The 23216-nt window shown below is 29.6% G+C and overlaps 1 protein-coding gene across 1 annotated transcript in view; it reads left to right on the forward strand.

The window, feature by feature from the left end:
- Positions 1–23216, forward strand: part of unc-5 — a 789148-nt gene that overhangs the window by 703496 nt on the left and 62436 nt on the right. The window lies entirely within an intron of this gene.

Raw genomic sequence — 23216 nt, forward strand, 5'->3', positions numbered from 1 at the left:
TATCTTCTCAATTTTTTTTATCGGCAAACAATAAAATTATCATTATTAATCTCTCGGTTAATATAGCTAGAAGAACTATATTAAAGGGAAAAGTATAGTGATCGTGTCAAAAATGGGGTACCGGATTTTATTTTGCAAATTTCTACTTTTTATGGTTCAACTAGTTCATTTAGAACAGCGATCTCCAAACATTTTTGATCGCGTATCCCTAAGACGGAAATAATTATAAGTTGTACCCCGTATAATATAATATTATTTATATGTTGTTGTTGTTATATGTATGTGTGTAATCAAAAATTATTTATTAACTATTTCTTTGACGAACCCCCAAGTATCACTTTGCGTAGCTCCTGGGAGATGCGTACTCTACTTTGAATACCACTGATCTAGACAAAAAAAAACAAAAGATATCTCTGTGTGTCGTACTGCTTTTGATATATCTCAGGATTGACCAAATCACCGATTTTCTTTGGATTTGGCTGCAATATTTCGTTTACATATGATGGAGCATTGATCAAATTAATGTCTTTTAAAAATTCGTTTAGAAGTTTGGGAGATATTACGAAAAACAAATTTCGATTTTCTTCAGGTACATTTTTTTGCAAATTTTTTACCTATATTGTATATATGTTTTTTTTTTTGTCTTCAGTCATTTGACTGGTTTGATGCAGCTCTCCAAGATTCCCTATCTAGTGCTAGTCGTTTCATTTCAGTATACCCTCTACATCCTACATCCCTGACAATTTGTTTTACATATTCCAAACGTGGCCTGCCTACACAATTTTTTCCTTCTACCTGTCCTTCCAATTATAAGCGACTATTCCAGGATTCCTTAGAATGTGGCCTATAAGTATGTGTTTAACTATATTTTTCCAAATGCTTCTTTCTTCATCTATTTGTCGCAATACCTCTTCATTTGTCACTTTATCCACCCATCTCATTTTTAACATTCTCCTGTACCACCGCATTTCAAAAGCTTCTAATCTTTTCTTCTCAGATACTCCAATTGTCCAAGATTCACTTCCATATAAAGCGACACTCCAAACATATACTTTCAAAAATCTTTTCCTGACATTTAAATTAATTTTTGTAATTGTATATGTAAATATCCAATTTTTTTTTTCAAAAAATTTACTTTCATCTTTTACAATTGTATTATATATATATTGAATTTTAATCCCAAAAATTTGGATTTTGGACTTTTTCTGAACTGTAGTAATAAGCTCTCATTGAGAGCTTTTCAGCAATGTATCATAACTGATACTTATTTTCATTGGTTCCAGAGTTTTAGCCAAATGAAATTTTAATTAATGAAGTGTTTGATCTTTTAAGGGGGGATGGCACATTGGTTCGAATCAGACTTCATCGCCTTTTTCTTTTTAACTTTTTCTTATAATTTAAATAGATTGATTTATTAATAATTATTAACGTCTGATAGTAAAAATAATTTACGATATTTACCTAAAATTCATTAACGTTTTTTGAATTTCTTTTTCTTATTTTGGGTTTTGTTAAAGGAGGGGGTTGTTAGATTTAGAAAAAAAATTTACTTAAGCAAATTTGTTAAGCTTAACTAATATGTGAATAGTTATGGAAAACTTTTTAAAAATTTATTCCCACCTCTAAAAATACTTTTTTTTTACTCTTTTAATATTTATTATTAAAAAAAGGTTTTTTTTCTTTGTCATATTATGGGCAATTAAAATTTAAGTAGTTCTGACCTCTATAACATACCCCGGATCCAAAATAAAGAGCGATTTTTTTCATTACTATCATAAAAAGTATACTTTATTTTTTCAATTTTTTTAAATAAATTTTTATATTTCCGCTGTAGTTATCATATTTGATTTTAGTATTATCTTCTGCCCTTCTTACCATTGTCACACTAACATTCATAATTGATATGTTTTGGCTTATCTTCATTCTTAAAACTACTTTTACCGCTAAAAACTTTGAGAATGGAAGTACTCCGGAACGCGTGAACTATGAATATTATAGTGACAGTACTAGGAAGGGCAGAAAAATAATTCATTTTTTTGTCACTTTATAAAAAAAAAGAAGTTAATTTAAATTGTCCCTACAGAGAAAGTAAGCCCCTAAAATCAAAAGTCTTTTGTTTGAAATTTTGATGCTTAAGTCTTTATTTTGGTAATTATAATCAATAAGAAAACCCATTGATACGAGGGCTGCAGAATTTAAAAAAATTTAGAAAATTTGTTTTTTTATATTTAATCGTTTATTATGAGAATAAAAATAAAGAAGTTAATGATTGAATTGTTGCAAAAAATTTACGGCGAATCTGAAAAGGATTTGCTACGATAAAGCTGTGTATGACTTGACCGACGTGCCGGAAGTATCGTGCAATACTTCGGTAGCTTTTTCCATAATTTGATTTCAAGAATTTCAGTGTAGCCTTACTTTTCTGCTGGAACAGAAATCAGAATTTAAGTTTTCTTTTGCCGTAACTTAAAAAAAGCAATTCTCTGTCTTTTCAAGAGATTTTTCTTCATTTTTACTAGTAAAACATATACTGAAATTATTTACTTCTTGGGACACCAATAAATATGTATATTCTTTTCTTTCGTTTATTTATTTTGCTTTATTTTAAGTTTTTTGAGAATTTTCAACTGCTCCGTTCATATCAATTTCATTGTTATAATTTTAAACTTTTTTTTGTACTTTGTTTAACGTAGAATAACGTATCGTTTTATAAGCTTTATACTTGCGTTTAATGTATAAGCTTATAATGCGTATATATCTCATCTCATATCCAGCATAAAGAATATAATCCGGCTAGCGGGTTCACATTTTCCTTTTTGTCTTAAGTTTTCTTTAGTTGTTTTCAAATGATATTCAACATACTTTTCTTTACAAAACTTGAATGATCTTTTCTTTAAAAAAACATAATTCAAGAATAAAATCCTGTATTTAAATTTTAAGTAAATAATAAAAAAAATATCTAACTTAAAAAAAAAGTTATAAAACTTTTAAACTAAAATCTTTGAATTAGAAGGGAAACAGCGTGCAGAGTTCCAATGCAACTTAAGGAAATATTATTATCCGATAAAGGAAAGAATAAATTCTGAAAGAAAACGTGTTCAATTGTATAAATCCATCGAGAGAAAAGGAAATTGGATTTCAATTTTTCTTTTTTTTCTTAACTTGGATAACTTGACTCATCTTAAGTGAGCCTGAAAGTTTCATGATAAAAGCTCTTTGAAGCGGCTAAAATGAATGTGTATATACTCGTATCTTTATTGTCGACGTAATTTATTAAAATTTCACGATTTTATTCTGATTTACGTATTATATTTTTAACGTATATATTTCAGTATTTAAATTTCGTTGTAACATTATTTCTTAAATTCTTTTTAAATAAATTTGTAATAAATTAAATAAATCGCTTTGAAATTGATATAAAATAAGTCGATTGTCGGTTGTATCTATTTTATATACAGGTCTTAATTTTCTTTACGTAATCATTATAAAGTTTGATTCGGTAATGAGTGATAAAATATCGATTAACAGTTTTGATTTTATCCGGAGATGTATTTAACTTCCTGAGAAAATATTAGGATTTAGCTAATAAATTAATTCTTGCTCTTGGGTAGTTGTGGTGAGGGATTATTTAACGCGTAAAGTTCAGCTGGATACTACCATACTTCACGATATGCTGAAGTTTTACTGAAAGCTTAACCTGGCTCTTAATTATTTGTGGAAAAGCAATTAGATTTAGTAGACTATATATTTTAAGTTAACAATAGAAGACCATTTGTTATCGGAGTTGCAAGAAAGTAATTTTGGTTTTCACAAATATCTTTACCTTTGTTTTTAATGATTTTTGTCAATGCTATGATTGTTTTCTTTTGGCATTTGTTACCTTTCACGTTTAGCACACTTGAAAAGTAAATTGCGGGTAATTTTGTTTGTACCTGTTTATTATCAAATTTAAAATGGAGTGCAAAAGTGAATATTCTCGACAGATTTTATTTTTTTATTTCCGTTAAGGCATGAAAGTGGCTCACGTAGAAATATGTGAAGTTTATTGTGTTGATTGCCTAAAAGAACGCACGTGTCAAAGACGGTTTAAAAAAATTCCGTTCTAGAGATTTTTCACTTAGATAACCAACGGTTTTGTTCGACCTACTGAAGTTGATGAAGACCAAATCAAAGTCATAATTGTATCGGATCGTCATATAACTGAGCGAAATATACCAGAGAAGTTAAATGTATCATGCACGACAATTAAAAATCACATGAAATATCTTGAACTCCTTAAGAAGGTCGATATTTGGGTTCCGTATGAAATGAGATTCACTTAACACGATAAATTAATATTTGCGATGTGCATCTCAAACGCATTGAAGTCGATCCTTTTTTAAAACGAATCATAACTGATACTGAATAATAAATCGTCTACAATAATCCCAATCGAAAACGATCGTGATCCAAGCGTGAAGAACACACGCCACATCGAAAGCTGAATCGCATCATAAAAAAATCATGCTTTCAATTTGATGGGATTACAAAGATGTTATCTATTTTGAGCTGCTTCGAAGGATCCAAACGATCAGTTCAAATGTTTACTGTCAACAACTAATGAAACTGGAGAAAGCTTTCGAAGAAGAACCGCCAAAATTGGCAAATCGCAAAGGAATCGTGTTCAATCAAGACAATGTAAAGCCTCACACATATCTGTAACTCGTCGGAAATTATATCGGAGCTTGGTTGGAAAGTGATGTATCGTTCCAAATATAGCATTGATCTTGTTTACCATTTATACCGTTTACATACCATTTATTTCGAAGTTTTCGAAACTATTTGAACGGTAAAACTTTCACTAATGTTTAGACTGAAATCATTCTTAATTCAGTTTTTTTTTCTGATAAGGATCAAAACTTATGTGAGCGCGGAATCATGATATTGCCAGAAAGATAGTAAAAGGTTTTCGGACGAATTACAAAATATGTAATAGATTAAAGTTCATTCTTTGCATAAAAAAAATTGAGTTTTATTTCACGCTACAGAAACGACATTTATTTCCCTAACATAAATATTAATGTGTTTCTTTTGTTTTTATTTGTTACGTGTCATAACTAGATGGTTGTTTGTGGGGGATTTTGAAATTTATATTAATACCGAAAATAATGTTTAGAAATCTGTAAGAAAAAACATGCTTCCACGCTAATGTTACTATGAATAAAAAAAAAGAGGAGTAATGTGGTTTCCCGTAACCTTTGTTAATCGATCGTAATATAATTTTGCTTATAGGTTTTCTAAACCCAACAAAATTCACTTTTACAAATAATACTTTCATTCTGTTTATTATAGACACTAATTGTGTAACTGGCGTCATTATTTTCAGGAAAAAAACGATTGTACTAAGCAGAGGGTTTATTACTCTTATCGTAGGTAAAGATCTCCCAAGGGATTTTGGATGGGATTGTTTCCATTGTTTAGGAGAATTCTTGAAGCATTACTGAGTGTTAATCGGTTTGGTTTGTTTCACGCTGCTATGTGGGTAGATCGTCCTGTTTTACACAATTTTATTTCATTAAATTCTTTTGTCCTTGTAATTTTCTATGAGTATTAGCTGATGTTATATTTTATTTTTAACTGATCTGAGGTTTTTTTCCGTCCTTAGTATTTGTATGATTTGGTTTAGGAGAGGTTTATCTAAGTTACATATGGTGTTTCCTTTCCAGCAGTTATTATAACAAAAGACTTGGCCTAAGTTACTTTACAGGTAGTTGGGCCTACTAATTCCTGATAATAATGCATATATGTACATAACTCTTCTCAAATTATTATATATTTGAATGTGTATATATAATAAAATGTCCTTGAAATGGGATTAGCATTTTTTCCGTAATGACATTTTTTTATCTTCGGGACCACCGTTAGGTATTGCTTCAGAGGATGACGAGTGACAATTTTTGTAGCGTGTGAAAATGCCATGCCTGACCGGGATTCGAACCCGGGACCTCCGGATGAAAGACCAAGACGTTATCACTCGCGCCACGGAGGCCGGCTTTCCGTAATGACCTGAAAGAAAAGTAGATCTGTGATATTCCAAAACAGTATATAAGTAAAAACTTATTCCAAGTTCTTGCAATAATTTAGTTTTCAATTAATCAAAACAGGTTCTCTTTTATACTTCTTTGCAAGTATAAAAAGGGAACTTCTTTTTTTTTAAATAACAATTAATTATAAAAAAATAAATTACTTCATCGATTTTGGTATTTTTACTTTCCCCTCTAGATAGCGCTACGGCAGAGCCATATAACACTAGAAGAGAAAGTGTTGTAATTGGTCCAGTACAGACGTATGCGGTTTTTCCCGGATCTTGAAGTTTTGACACCTAAGGAACCCAAAAAACTAGATGGAAATTTTCCGGATGTTAATGTTCGTGTGTTCGGTGTTGGCCTCTAAATCACCTTATATCTCCAGAAGTACTGGACCGATTTTGACCAAACTTGATTAGATTACTTGTAGTCGACTGTTATGCTATGACATCACAGATGAGCGGTAGAAATAAATAAATGAATAATATTTAAAGCGTAAAAAAGTGATTCGGTCTGGCTGGGTCTCGATCTCGATCGCCCGGTTGACTCGGTACCTGGCGCGTCAGACCTCGCGGCTTCACGAGTCTGCCGACTGTATGAGCGAAAATTGTTCTATATAAGTTATGAAATTACATTATTTTAGTTAGTGCCGACCGTCGCCGCTAGTACCGCCACACCCACGCGAATTAAATACGATATGCGCGCGCGCTTTAGTTAGAATAATTGAATTAAATAAACTAAACATATTGTATGTAAATAAAATGTGTGTATGAAAACCATGCATCAGAAACAACCCACAGTAGTAGGACGTACCCGGAACGAAGTTTTAGCCGCGTGACGATAAAACTATGTTGTCAGCTTTTTTTTTAACTTAGATTTATTATTTTTAATTCAACTTTTATTCGTTTTTACAAATTCTTGTATAATAAATTAAAAGAAATCGATTAAACTGATTTACGAGTATATCTCGTAGAGTATTAATTTTAACGTTACCCTAAGTTATAAACATATTTCATACGTCGTTTGTTTATATTTTAACTGATTACGTAGTATGTATTTGATAGGTAATTATATCTATATCCGTTTCCGTTAACAGTCGAATGGATTGATGATTTTATATATAACAGATCATTAAATTTCACCGTTATGCCCCTATCTATGCATTTATAAACTACAGAGTTTATTAAATTTGTTACAGTTTATACGTAAATCGCCCGTGATACCCGATGTTAAGATTATCAAAAGCACGCCAACAATGTTTCCAATCCATTTACCGATCTGCATCTAATGAGGTGGTATATATTTTAAAGGGATGCGTATGTATAGTAAGGGTAAAGTTTTGGCTTTTCCTTGTTATTGTTAATGTCGCTATATTCTTTTGTGTTTTGAGGCGGGTGGAGTTAAAAAGTGTTATATACTAGAGTATTTAATAATTATTAATTTTTTTTCTTTATTAATTCATGGATATTATGGAAGATACGTAACTATTTTATTTTCCGCTTGATTTATATTTTATAAATCTTTTCTTATAAAAAGAGGGAAGTAAAATGTTATTTTTCATTCTTCTTTTATCTTTTATTTTATTATTCATAATCTATAAATAATTTTTTTTTTAAATATTGTTAACTCTTAATCACTGATAAGTTTACAATTAATTTTAATGTTATTTTTATTTATTGATTAATTTACGTGAACGTAAACAGTATACGTGAACTGATTACCACTTAAGTTACTGCCTTATGCAACTAATTAAATTAAACTTTGATTTTTTTAAACATAAATAATTTAAATACTGCTCAGTTGCGATAGAAAACTATTTTCTTTTTCATGCAAATGCTTATCCTTACGTTAAAAAGCCGGCACCAAATTGCATGAGGTTTTTATTTTGTAAATTAATGGGTATTGGTCTGGGATATTAAAATTTGGGTAATAGGTTTGCATCGGGAAGGGTATTAGGTTATATTTGTGACTTGATTATTTAACAATATACGTTTTGAACATTAAAAATTTGAAATTGGGAAAAAAGGTTTTTTTATTTTTGGGCTTCCATACTCAAGGGAGAAACATTCGGTTAAAATTAATTTTTATGGAAATTATCACCAGGTGGTGATAATAAAGTTTTAAAATCGTTTATAAGATACAATGATACAGCTATAATTGTAAATGTACAAAGTTGTAATTTCCTAGGAAGGGGTGAAACTTTTTGACCAATATTTTTTTTTAAGAAATATTAAATAGTAATGGCTATCACAAAATCAAGATTTTTACATTTTAAATTGATGGGTACTTTCGAGATGGACTTATATTAAATATTTTTTTTTTTTATTTTAAATCTTTTTAAAAGATATTTTTTTACCACAGACTAATTTCGGAGGGATATGCAAAATTGTTATACTGGTTTAAAGGTTTAATAATGTTAAAAATACAGAGGTAAAAAACTTCTCATTTCTGAAGCAGGATGTTGCTAAAAAATGAAAAATGTATAAAATAATTTTTTGGGGAAGGATTAAATAATTCAATAAAATTGTTTTCGTAATTTGTGATCTTGATAAAAAACCTTCAACTTTGTAAGAAAAAGGTTTTGCTGAAGTGTCACAGTAAAAATGCGGACTTTATATTTCGGTAGAAACACTACGACCCCTTTTATTAATTTTTTGCAAAAATTAAAAACAGTACCGTTATTCATGTATGCTTTTTTGAACGAGTAAGATCCCAAGTGGACGCAGAAAAAAAGAAGGTGACGATTATTGTCAGTTTCCCGGTCAACTGAACACGACTCCCCGCTTTAAGAAATAAAGAAGCAAACGAAAAAGGTTGAAGACGCAAAACTAAGCGGAATAGATGTACACTGTTAAATACATTCTTTACCTACGAAAGTAGTTCCTGTCTACCATATTTAAAGAAAATCGGTCAACGGAGTCGTGATTTATAAGGCCAATTACAGGTCAGCATACATACGTACATACGCACAAACGTCTGTCTAACAAAAATAATTTTTTTGTTCTTGGAAGTATTGCAATAAAAAATATTTTATCACTGTTTGAATCTATTTTTTGTTAAAAGTTTTTTTGAAATCTCTCCTCAAGGCACAAAACTTAAAAAGACCCGTTTAAATTTTTTTTTTTTTAACCGATCTATATGCTTTCCCCTTCCAGTTTTAGCTGCTATAGCCGAGAAAGTAGAAATAAAAAGAAATTTGCTGTAATCTAATGTAGATGTAAAAATTAGAAAAAATTTTTTTAAATTATATTTGTGAAATGTTTTGTTTGTTGTTTTAAACACTTTATAATAGCGGAACTTGGATAAAAGAAAGGAAAAAGTAGAAGTCTTTGAAACGTGATGTTACAACAATTTTGAAAATTGAATTACAAAAAAAGAAATATGGGATCGTAGGATTAATTGCAAGGAACTTAAAAAGTAAGGTTTGTTAAAGAGATGAAATTGGTAGAAAATAAAGTTATAAGACAACGTTCGTGTTGAGGTTAGAAAAATTTACGCAGAAATCTACGTATGGAGATTAGCATTAAACCAGTCAGAATTGAATTTTCCGAAATGATACAATTCTGAGTTACAGATGAGGCGCAAAGTGTACTTTAGATATCCTATTAAAGTTTTGAATTAAGATATTTTCTGGGTGGGTGATAGAGGAGATCAGGAGTCATATCTTTCTGGGTGTGGGATTTCGTGAAAATTTATTCACCGACTCTTTTAAATGATTAAGATTTTATCGTTTGTAATTTTTTCCTAAAAATATCTCCCAGTTTCAAAAATAATGGTTTTAGTCGAAATTTTCAATTTCTAGATTAGTTTTTTTTTGTTCCAACTTAGTACTCGTACTTAGATTTATGAAGGACTGCTACCATTAATTTTTTTTAGTTTGAGCATCAATAATGAAATAGTTTGAATGAGAAAATGAAAAATGAAAATTTATGGGATAGAAATCAAAATATTTTTATATAAAATATAAATAAGATTGCCTGGAAATTTTAGCGACGCAATTGCGTATACTTTATGTAAAATTTGCATCGATTATTTTTTTATATGATCTATACATTATATTATATTATTCTTTCTAAATGCGTGTACGTGAGCGACAAAGAAAAAAAGCGTACATTTATTTTTCGTAAAAAGAATTCTTATAAATAAGAATCTCATCCAATCGTTTTTAGTCGAGTTATTTTTATATCAGTAAATTGAAGGGAAACCATTTAAAGTGCAAAACCAGGTCCGATCTCAATAAAGGTATCCTGCCTGAACGAGAAAGGTCTTACATATAGATCCCAAGTGGACGCGGAAAAAAGGAAGGTGACAATTATTGTCAATTTCCCGGTCAAGTGAACACGACCCCTCTTTCAAGAAATAAAGAAGAAAAAGAAAAAAAGTAGAAGACGGAAAACTAAGTGGAATAGATGTACGGCTGGTTAAACACGACCTCATCATATCACTGCACTCTTCGCTATTTTATTTTCCTCTCTTTTCTTCTATCTTTCTTCGTTTCTTCATCTTTACCGATTTACTCGGATGCGATTCCCCGTTCTTCTTCTGTTTTACTCTTAACTCCCCTTTCATCGTTCGGTCGGTTGGTTATATTGAACTATATTTCATACAGATTTCATTTGTGGTAAAACGTATACACCCCTGCTTATATTTCTTCCGTAAACAGTAATCGAAATATAGACACACATCATATCATAAAGAGTACAAAGATGAAATGGAGAAGGATAAACAGAGATAGAGTGAGAGAGCAAGCTCATAATTCTTCACCTAGATTAATATGTTATAACCCTAACATAATAGATGGGCATAGTCCCCCTAAACTGTGCTTCAATTCGCTCATGTTGGAAGTCCTGATCGGACCAGCCGCTGTTACTGGAAATGTTTTTAATATTTGAGTATAAAAACAGAATCATTTCATAAACTATTAAAACTGCTTAACTGTTCTCTATTTTATTAATCCGAATTTTTTAATAATAAATACGTATTTTATCATTATTTTACTAAACTAAATTTAAAAATTCTCATTTTATATTAGTTAATGGTTTTACAGCATAATCTATAATTTAATAGTATTTAAATTTAATCTTTTTCTTTGAAATGAGTTGTTAAAAGTAAAACATAGATTTTGAAATAGGCTTTAACTAGAAAATAATTTTGGAAATTTATATTGTAGTTTTTTTAGTGTTACTTCTCTGTCTATTTCGCGCTAGATGCACCTCGCCTTTCTTTTTTTTAATTTGATTAAAATTTGCGTAATTTGAGGAAAATTAACGTAAAAACTATTGAGTTTTTCGAAAAAGTTACCTTAATGTGGAGAAATATTACTCTAAATAATGTATTAAAGTTTCAATTTTGTTCCTCGTTGATTTACCATACTGTTATAACATACCAATGTACACGCATTAAGAATCTCAATTTGTATTTCAGAAAAAAAGGATATATTTTTTTAATAATATTTTTTTTTTTTTACTTTCCCTGTAGCGCTATATCAAAGCTATAGCTCTAGAAGGGAAAGTATTGTAATCGGTCTAATTTGGTTCCTTAGGTGTGAAAACCGCATATGTCTTAATTGCACCGATTATAATACTTTCCATTCTAGAGCTATAGCGCTATCTAGACGGGAAAGTAAAACCAAAAAACCGGATGGAAATTTTCCGGATGTTAAAGATTCCTTCGTTAGTGAATCAAATACGTGAAGTTTTTAATAATAAAAAAGGTTTTTCGTTAATATCATTGCTTTCATGTAGAACATTTCATTGCTTTATCGTTGACTTAACAGAGATGATGAACGGTGAATCAGTAAGATTAAATTTCAATGGAAAATATTAAGAAAAAGGTAATTGTTTGGAACCTTCCGGAACACTAATTTTTTTTCTATGTACACTTGAGGTGTCGAAGTAAACAAATTTATTTATTCCAACAGGTGTAAACCGACATTCCTTCATTCTAGCCGCTAGAAGATTCATAAAATGGATATATTTGTAAAAAAACTGTAACGTTTAGGTTAAGAAAACCGTTAGATATATGTTCAAGAAAATTTTTAAATAGTTAAATTAAGTTCGTATAATTTTATTAAAACGATTTTTGACATTTTTTTATGAATGATGACAATCCATAAAAGTCTAAGAAAAATAGAAATTAAAAAAAAATTATCATCTATGATATATCCGGAAGTTAACTATTTTATTAAATAGAATTTGGATTTTCTCATTCAAAATCACCACACGAAAAAATTGATGTTACTGATTTTTTTTTTTTTTGCGTAAGTTTTAAGCAATTTTTTTTAATAATATTATTTTTTTAAAAATCAGTAGTAGGATAAATTTTTTTAAAAAGATATAAGTTACTTTTTTTTCTTTTTTTTTGTCTTCAGTCATTTGACTGGTTTGATGCAGCTCTCCAAGATTCACTATCTAGTGCTAGTCGTTTCATTTCAGTATACCCTCTACATCCTACATCCCTAACAATTTGTTTTACATATTACAAACGTGGCCTGCCTACACAATTTTTCCCTTCTACCTGTCCTTCCAATATTAAAGCGACTATTCCAGGATGCCTTAGTATGTGGCCTATAAGTCTGTCTCTTCTTTTAACTATATTTTTCCAAATGCTTCTTTCTTCATCTATTTGCCGCAATACATCTTCATTTGTCACTTTATCCACCCATCTGATTTTTAATATTCTCCTATAGCACCACATTTCAAAAGCTTCTAACCTTTTCTTCTCAGATACTCCGATCGTCCAAGTTTCACTTCCATATAAAGCGACACTCCAAACATATACTTTCAAAAATCTTTTCCTGACATTTAAATTAATTTTTGATGTAAACAAATATATAAGTTACGTAGTGCTGTTTTTCTATAGGTAGTAAAAATTTTTCAAGGATGACATTAAGATTAACCATCCTAATTCATACAAAATGTAATTCTGCTGTTGATAACTTATGCCGAAAAAATCTACCGATGTAAACCAAAATGTTTAATAAATTAATGTCTTAAAAGATAATTTTAGAATGTAAGAAATAAGCGTGTAATTCAAAACAAAATCAGTACTTTTTCGTTTTGAAAATAGACAAGGGATTTATAGTTTTCATTTGTTATCTTTCCCCCTCAAAAAAAAAGATGGTTTAATTTCTTAGTATTGACGATTTTTTTTCGGAGTATAAGCCTACAAATATTTTTTTTAAGCAAAAACCATTAAGTTTGTTATAATGGATGGTTGTATTTTTTACGGTACATGTAATAGTAATATGATACAAATCCAGTACGAATGCGATTAAATAACTATAACATTTACGTAATGGATTGTAAATACAAATGATGTTACATTTTTCAGTGTATTATACCTAATGGGATGGAATTTTACGTCTTAATATTTGAATTGCTATTATATACCTTGTCATTATCCTGAATTGATATTTTAAATGTTAATATTCTTTAACATATACTCTTTTTTTTAAAATTATAATTACTTTACATTTTTTTTTTACATTTTTATTATACATAAATTTAAGTAAAGATGTTTTACTCTCCCGGTGAATATCCCTAGAATAGCTATATTAAACTGGAGAGTATTGTAATTATGTTAAAATTTGTTATCGGGTTTTTTTTGAAAATCTTTACTTTTTGAAAATCTTAACATAGAAACTCCCGAACCATTTCTTGTTTTCGTGTATTGGAATTACTCGTGACGTCATCTTAATCGCATCGAGCTTAATTCACTAAAAATTTCGCTCCTTCACTGACTTCGCAGAATACTCTCGCTGACTGACATCTCGAAGCACTCTCCTCACATCTTAACGTCTCGCTTGGACTGATTGTAGCACTCTTTCGCCGACTCTAATCTCGAACACTGACATCAAAACATCTCGCTTAGACTCTCCTCTGGCAGGACTGATTTCAACTGGTCTTCCCTGGTGAATTTATACTCCTATCCTCTTTACCTGCAGAACCAGACCCCAGTTGAGCTTTAAAACGATCGACCAAGCTCTTCCATTCCCATGTTTGCATTTCTAACCTCTGTCAGCGGATAGAATTACAAAGGACGATTTTTAAACCGATCTGTTGCTTTTTTTAAAAGGGTTTCTTTTAGCCCCTTTCTGAATTCCTTCCGTTATTATATTTTCTACTACTCTCTTCTTAATTGGTAGGAATCCATTACTCAGGTCCGTTATACCGGTGTTGTTACAACGTCTTGATTTTAAATCGTAATTAACATTACAAGCAGATCAGGGAGATTGGCAGATGTGATTTGAGGAAAAAATAAATCAGTTTATCGGTTAAAAAAAAAATTGTATCATGATTTTTTTTAAATTAAATTTTATAAAATCATAAGAGTAATTGAATTAATTTCATTCGGTAAACCATCAACTTGTATATAAGTAACTCTAAAAACAAGTAATCAACATAATAGTAGTTATTTTATCTTGAAAATAAGTTCAAATGTATTTCATTTTTTTTTTTTTATTTAAAATTAAATGCGATAATAGATTTTTTAATAATACAATTATTTGTTTAAGAATTTAATTAATGAGGTAAAGATTTATAAAAAATTAAATATTTTAGAATTTTCCTTTTTTTTATAAAATATATTTTTTAATATCTTTTTAAATTATTTATGTACTTAAAAAAAACCTTCGCTTATATTTAAGTCCACCGGGTTGTTCTAGTGGTTAACTCGTGGTCACAGATCGGTTGTTTAACAGCTGATTTTCGAAGTCTAAGATTCTGAGGTTCAAATTCAAGTAAAAGTTGCTTTTATACAAATTTAAATATTGGACAGTGGATATCGGTGTACTTTAGTGGTTGGGGTTTAATTAATAACCACATATCTCAGGTATAGTCGGCCTGAGTCTGTAGCAGACTACATTTCATTTACCGTCATACATATCATCCTTATTCCATTGGGTCTTCGGGGGTTGTTTATTGTTCACTAGTTGAACAGACTGCAGCGCACATTTTTGAAAAAAATACGAGTAAAAATAATTATTTTTAATTTTATGAATTTTTAAAAAAATTATTCTAATAATTATTGTAACATAATATATGAAATCTTGTATCTTTTTTTTTTTTTTTTTAATTTAAAATGGAAATACGTTCAAATATTTTTATTTAATTACTCGTAGATTCAATTACATTTATTTTAAATTAAATTATGAAACAAGTAATTTTGTGTGTATATATACATATACAACTAAAGCTAAAATGTATTACCATTTATCGTCAAGGATTGTCTAGATATTTTATATATACTGATATATTTTTAGCTTTAGTTGCATTCGTTCTTTTTCTCAGCAGTTCTCCCTTGTCACATATATACTACTATTACTACTACTACTGTTTTTAGAGACAGTCCAATTTATTGGTTATCTAAAAATATGATTCATTGCATCGTCCTATCTAAGTTTCAACCGATAACTAAACTAAACCTTAAACCTTCCCAAACCAAAAACTTCTGTTTTTTTTCCCATAACGATTTTTTAAAACCATCGGATTCTATTCTGTATTTCCATCCTTTTCTAATATCCTTTTCTATATATCCCTAGCGATTGTATATGGTATGTTTTTCATCTTTCTCTCTTTTTCTATCTCTGTAGACTGTTTGCCAAAAGGGAGTTCTGATTTCTGACATCCCTGAGAATTGTGATAAATATTTTTGATTTTTTTTTAAACAATTTTATATATTTATACACACGCGCGCGCGCAGAGGAAGAGAGAGAGAGAGAGAAAAGAGAAAACTAATGCGTGTGTTATTTTTCAATGACACTGGATATTTATGCATATCAAATTATATATATATATATAATCATGTTATATATTTATTTATTTTATTAATGATAGATTAATGCTAATAAAAACAGTTTCAATTATTAATATAAATTCTCATAAATATTGAAATTGTTATATTCAGTTTTTGATTTTAAGATAATTATACTGTACTCAAAATACTTTTGAAAAAGCATTTGATTTAAGTTGCATAGGTGTTGTGATTGTCATTTTCATTTTTTTCAATGCAGCCGGTGTAATATTTTTAAATTATTGTTTTAAGAAGTATATGTATGCGCCTATCCATTTTCGTCCATCATTTTCTGCGCTTATCCTAAAAAAAGAAATTTTATCTTTCTTCGTTTTATATATCACTTACCCTACCAGAATTTAGCGTAGTTCATCCTTAACGTAAGTTTATGGTAATCTTCCTTCTAGAAGGCCCTTCCTGAGGAGATAAGGGATAAAACAATTTATATTTGTAGATTTTTTTAGTTTGTCGTGTTTATTTTTTTATGATTACTGTGCTAATAAGTTGTTTCAAAATAAAGGAAACGCTCATTTAGTTAATAATTTATTAAAATTAGATCCTTAAGATTGGCAGTCGTACTGTGATTGAATCAGGCGGTCGCCATTTCATATAATAAAAATATTATCATTAGCCTAAAATTATTCTATAATAAGAAAATTGTTTTTAATTTTAATTTTTCTAGTAAACTGTTAATGAAAAAAAAAAACATGACGGATTTTTCTTGTATTAATTTTTAATACTTTTTACATGTAATTTAAACAGTACCCAAAGTGTAGCAGGTATATGTGTTATATCTTATTTATAAATTACAAATGTTAGAACATTTTGTAACACAAGCGATATGGGATAATTTCTTAGCTTTTGAACTTTGGCTTACATCGACACAAAATACCTTTTTTGGAGAAATCGACAAACATCTTATTTTTTGTCAACGCAGTGTTTGTAAATACTTGATATGGCGAAATAACAGATTTTACAAACTTTATATTGCATTTCCTATACAAAAAATACTAATTGTAATTGTATAAGAGTACAAATTGAAATAAATAGAAACTTTGAAACAAACGACTTTTTTCAATGGAAAGATGACATGCAAATAAGACGAATCTGTACATTTATTTTTTTAAATTAATATTAATTAGTATATAAATATGGTGACAAATGAAGTGACATAAATAAAGTGACAAATGAAGAGGTATTGCGGCAAATAGATGAAGAAAGAAGCATTTGGAAAAATATAGTTAAAAGAAGAGACAGACGTATAGGCTACATACTAAGGCATCCTGGAATAGTCGCTTTAATATTGGAAGGAAAAAATTGTGTAGGCAGGCCACGTTTGGAATATGTAAAACAAATTGTTAGGGATGTAGGATGTAGGGGGTATACTGAAATGAAACGACTAGCATTAGATAGGGAATCTTGGAGATCTGCATCAAACCAGTCAAATGACTGAAGACAAAAAATAAAATAAATATATAACATTCAGTCATTTGTAAATTACGAAAATAGTAGTAAAAAAAGCTTTTCTATTGGTGATCATCCAGTACTGTGGAAATAATTCAAAGAAATGAAATTCAGCCTTTTTTTTCTAAAAATTCACTTTGCCCGAACTACGTACTTATCTCTGACCCAGCTTGATTTATTGGCAAAAAATATTACAACACGTGAAATGATGCTGTAAATTAAGACTCTTGTCTCAGTTTAAGATTTACTGCTGACAGAATAACGCGGTAAATTTACAGCTGCAGGCATTCATTAAGATTTCAATAAGAACTTCTTGTGTTGAAAGCAAACATTTGTCTAAAATTACTGTTTAAAAACTATAGATCCGATTGGAAAAGCTTTTTTATGTATTTTTAGAAAAACATTCTCTGTATCAAATTAGTTTATATTTCCTGATCGTTATTAACGGGTAAACGGAAAACTATCTACTGTTACATTTGGTCCTAACTATCCTAGTCGATTTTATCTTAAAGCGTATCTTTTTCTTTTTAGTTTCCATTTCCTGATACCTTATTTCTTAAATGGTCTCGCTGTTTCACTTTTGTAATGTATCATTCGTTGTTTTAGAACGTATAAATTTACGCAGGGAAATTTAAATATTACGTTCGTGGAAACAAGTATGTGTATGTGTGCGTGTGTAATAACGGCAATTCGTTTTTCTTGTGATAGTAATAATTGTAAAACTTGTATTTATTTCTGATCTCATTAATCTCCTTGTTAAAAATAAGATAGCGCCACTGTATTTATAATTAAAACTCAGCGTTACATGTCCCTTTTACTAGCACGTGATAACTACAAGTGTATTCCAGGTGAGTAACCTAGATAACGAATGTTAAGAGAGAGGTAGAGCTTTTATAATGTGCTCACCTCACTTTTAACATTCTCACCTTCTCCGTTTACAACTCTACGCGCTCCCTACCATTCCATTCATTCGCTCTTGACATTAAGCAATATTTTACGTAGACAATATGGCCGCTTTGCGTCATGTTATATACTTTTACCTCTTCTCGTTTTTAGATGTATGTAAGTAAGAAACATTTCGGTTGGATAAAGGAACTTCCGGTCGATAAGAAAGGAAGAATGTAACGGAAAGAGCTTCCGTTTTTCGTATCATCTAAAAGAAAAGAATACTTTTTTTTTACTGTAGCGTTGAAAATTTATTTAATGACCTTTATCACGTAAAACAACTGTTTTAATTAAAAATTTATGTCTAATGCTTAATTATTTTAACGTTATTATTTACGATTCTTGTCTACATTGTTCGCGTAATTTGTAGTTTTCACGCTTCTTGTAAATTAATTATAATTTTCTGTTACCTTATATCGAGTAAAATATTTCAATTAAAAATAATTATGACTTTTTATAAACGTTTGAAGGATTAATTTCAACCACATCTAAAATTTGAATCAAATTTATGTGGGAGTGCGTATTTCTTTTAATGGTTTATATGTATATACGAGTATATTTGTGTGTGTTTGCGCGCGCGCGCGTGTGTATAATGAAGCAAATATTGATTTTATTCTATTTAAATTAAACATCTTCTGACTGATAATCAACATCCAGAATAAAAAAATGAAGATAAATTGATGAAATTTATATACACGTTCTTACGGTATAAGTGCACAGTAAGAAAGGTTTTTTTTTAAATTCAGAGTTTAAAGGGTTAAAATGGAGTAACAATAAAATTTACTCTTTATTGAATTTCTGGTAACAAACGAAGATATCAGCTTAATTTTCTGTGTGTGTAATCTTTATGTGAATATCTAAAAACCCAATTTGTAATTTTTTTTGAAATTCCGAGGTTAAAGGGTTATAGAAATTAAAAAAAAAAAAAAAAAAAAAATGGAACCGATATCAAAACTATGTAATGTGATGCGCGTGTATAGAGCTATAAGATTTCCACTGTCCCTATCGATGCTGAATATTATATATAGTGTATATTGGGTCTGAAAGGTGTAAGACGAGATATGTCGATTTTTGATGATTTGTTAACGGTGCTACATATTTCATGCAGAAACACATTATCTGCCCTACGGAAGACCATATAACATCTAACGTGACGCATATATATAGAATATTAGGATTCCTACTGTCCCTACCTACTCGCTATACGGCAAATAAAAAAAGAAAATTGGCCATTTTCAGACTGATTTTTTGTGTCTGAAAACTTTTTTTAGACGATTACAACAAAATTTATTTGAATCGGATTAATAGGAAAAAAGTTATGTGCGAGCAAACGTAAAAAAATATACTGGCCGAATACATAACCTCCTTTTTTGAAGTCTGTAATAAATGTGATAACATTAAATTTTTTTAATTTTCTTTCTAATTTTTCTGTAACAAACGAAGATAGGAACTTGATGTGTGTAATCTTCATCTGAATATCTAAAAATCATTTTTCTGATTTTTTTGAAATTTCGAGTTTAAAGTGGATTTTTGAACCAGCAAATATTTATAAAATATCAACTGCTAACAATTTTCTTTTTTCAAATAATCTATTCAAAAGGTTTTTATTTAAAGTATTGTAAAAAAAATAAATCTCGAGAAATTTATTATTCGTGTTGTTTAAAATAGTAATATTAAATTTATTTTTTTGCGAAATTAATTTTCAAAATAACAAAATAATGTACTTATAAATTAAATAAATAATATCTCTATCATGTAAATGTACTATGATTTTGAATTCGGTATAAAATGGTAGGGTTAAACATTTTAAGTGAAGATCAGCTATATGAATAAAATATAGTAATATATTTGCTAAGCAACAAAATATTTTTATAGAAAACTATGAGATGAAATTGCCATTTTTTCAAGATTTTTTAAATTTAATTTTAGATGCAATTTATTATTTTTATGAAAATTAATTAAATAGATAAAAATATTCATAAAAAGGAAATTTTAAGTTTTTAAAAATACGAAACAGACTTCATTTTGAAGAATATTATTTTCAAAAATTCCATTTTATTTTTATTTCCTAGAATTATTTTTGTTGTTAAAGAGAAATCTGCGTGCCAAATATAACAGTTTCCTTAGATATTTAGAACTCATTTTTGTGAGTAATTCGGTTAGAGTAGAAAAAACAATTGATTTAAGATTTACATGCGGGGTTAACAACAGATATAGCTGAAATAATATAGGTTGGCCGGTTTTTACCCTAAAAAATCTCTATATTGTATAACAAAACAATAAATATTACACTTAATGAAGTATTCACTCCATTCTAGTGAAGTACATATATATTTTACTCTATATCTTCAGTATAATTTTAATTAATAACGCTATACAAAATTAAAAAAACCTGAAATTATAAAGTTTGATTATAGTATGTAACTCGTCTATATCAATCTACATTATTCCTTCTTTAATTTTGTGAATAGTTGACCGTCGCAATATTTTATACTTTTTTTTGTACCTTGCATCTCCCTATCTTATTATACCTTTCTTTCTTTTTTTTTCTTTTAAAGTGGTGCTAATTTCGAAATGTAATTTTTATATTTTGTAAAAATATAATTAAAAGAGAAAAATTGTAAAGGTAATAAGATAATAATTCCTTTTATCTTTTTTCTAAGATCACGAAGTTTCTATGTTTAGTATTGCTTACCTTTCTTAGCTTCATTCTTTTATCTCTTCGGAACCGCTCCGTTGTCAAAACTTATTGTAATAGTATTTTTAAATTTCTGTTAATCTTTATATAGAGTTTAGTCAACGCCTCTCTCTACATTTGACGTCAGCCTTATTTGGCCTTCTTCTTGTTTATTTTTTATTAATGGTTATATTTATCTTTTAATTTTATTTATCTACTTCCTAATTTCAGTAAATCGAGACTCTTGAAAAGGACATCCGCTTGATTGTTGATCTGTTCATTACGATCCTTTTATTGTTACAGATTTAACAATAGTTAATTTAAAGAATTTTAACATTTTTTTATTTAAAGATTTCTAGAGTTTGTAAAATGTTCATTCTTCTTCATTTAACACATTTGTGAATTAATTTCATTGATTATTCCATTTTATATAACAAATAAACAATAAAAATTCCAGATAAGATAAGACGTCAATGTACTGAGGGACGTTGACTAAACTCTATATAAAGATTAACAGAAAAAAGTACCAGTACAATAAGTTTTGACAACGGAGTGGTTCTGAATGCGTCAACAAGTAATAAAAGAATGAAGCTAAGAAAGGAACGGAACGCAAGGGTAGCGGGAGTTTATTATCTCCCTAATAATCGCAGAGCCTGGACAAATGTTCCTTGCTGCTGTGTCTTTCGTTTATCGGGCGGGTCGTTATTTATTTAATGGCGGTTATAGAATTTTGTGTTTTATTTACGGACGGAGTTGTTAATTTCTTTCCGGTCCTTTAGACCAATGAGAAATAATTGACTGCGGTCAATCGTGGGAAGCTAGGCGCATAGAGCGTATACCCGACGTGATCCTCTTCAATCCATCCCTTGAATTCCTTTCGGCCTAACAGGAATACCCCTTTCCGAGGCCGTGGTATTTGGAGGAAGCAGTACGCTCCCCTTTCCGGAGGGAGCTGCATGTACTGGCTGGGGACATAATTGTAAAAATTAGGTAAAGAGGATGGTGGTTATCGGTGAGGTGAAGGTGTAGTCTTCCTTCACTCAGGCTACCTTCGCTGCTGCGTCTCTACTGGGCTCCGTCGTACCGGATTCCACTTCGTCTTGTCAGACCGACTTTCATTCTTTCTTTTGTTCTTTTTGTAGTCCGCCTTTCCGTAAGCCGGCTGTAAATAATTTATAAACTGTAAATCTTGAATAGTCCCGTGGTCCGAAAGGGGCAGGGCTCTTTTCTCTTCCGTCGGGCAGCTGCTGGGCTTTTCTACTACAATCTTCGCTGTCCTTCCGCGATCTTCTTCTCCTTGGATTAGGAAATGGGGTGGTTGGATATCTTACAATTTTGTATCAAAATTCCGCATTCACGAGTATTGGGAGAATCGATTACATCGTTTTGTTTGATCAAAGCTAAGAAAAGTTAGCAGTAATCAACATGGGTAAGAGAAAAGTTATAAAAAATCATCTATTTTAAAAAAGTAAGAAATAATAAAATGTATTTTCTTTGTTTTAAGGTAAATATTTTTATAAGTAGTATATTTTTACGAATCTCGGATTTTTAACTCCTTAAAAAAATACCAATAATTTCTCATTGGACTTTTTTTAAATTCAGACTCTTATCTAATTAAAATATTTTAAGAATTTTCATCCTCATGTGCTATTTATCCATTAAAAAGGATTTACAAATAATAAGTCTATGCCCGCTACCAACTTTCCGAATTTCTTATTAACTCATCATTTTTTCTTTTTGTTCCGACCACTACGGATCACGTGTACATAGCTTTTACTTTTTTCGTTTTCCGAAAGGTTTTCGTTCTCCTCTGCTGTCGTCGACTTTCTTTCGTACATTTATTCAGGTTTTACCCCTTTTTTCTGTCTCACTGGAAACTTGGATTCTCGAATCACTTTTCTAAAACTATCTGTGACTTTAGACAGATCCTTAGAAACTGTTAATGTTTTTAGATCTGTTTCTATTTCTTTAAATCTGTTTGTGCTTGTAGCTATGTTTGATCAGTCTTTGGTCGATCATTCTCTATAAATGTCCATAAAACTGTAATCTTCTTTTCCGGATTAGATCCCTTATTTTTTCTGTATATTTGTAAATTTCTTTTTCACTTTTCAATTTGTAAATTCCATCTTCATATTTTGGTTCATAAATTTTTCTTGAAGTCCTTTTTTCTAGTTTGCTATTTCTTGTTCTGAAAAAAAAATTGCAGACATTCTGTGTTATACAGTGCTTTTGGTAAGACTACAGTTTTAGAGTACCTCAATTTGCAGTTATAT

Source organism: Lycorma delicatula, chromosome 10 (genome assembly GCF_047948215.1).
Source record: "Lycorma delicatula isolate Av1 chromosome 10, ASM4794821v1, whole genome shotgun sequence".
Classification (NCBI taxonomy): Eukaryota; Metazoa; Arthropoda; class Insecta; order Hemiptera; family Fulgoridae; genus Lycorma; species Lycorma delicatula.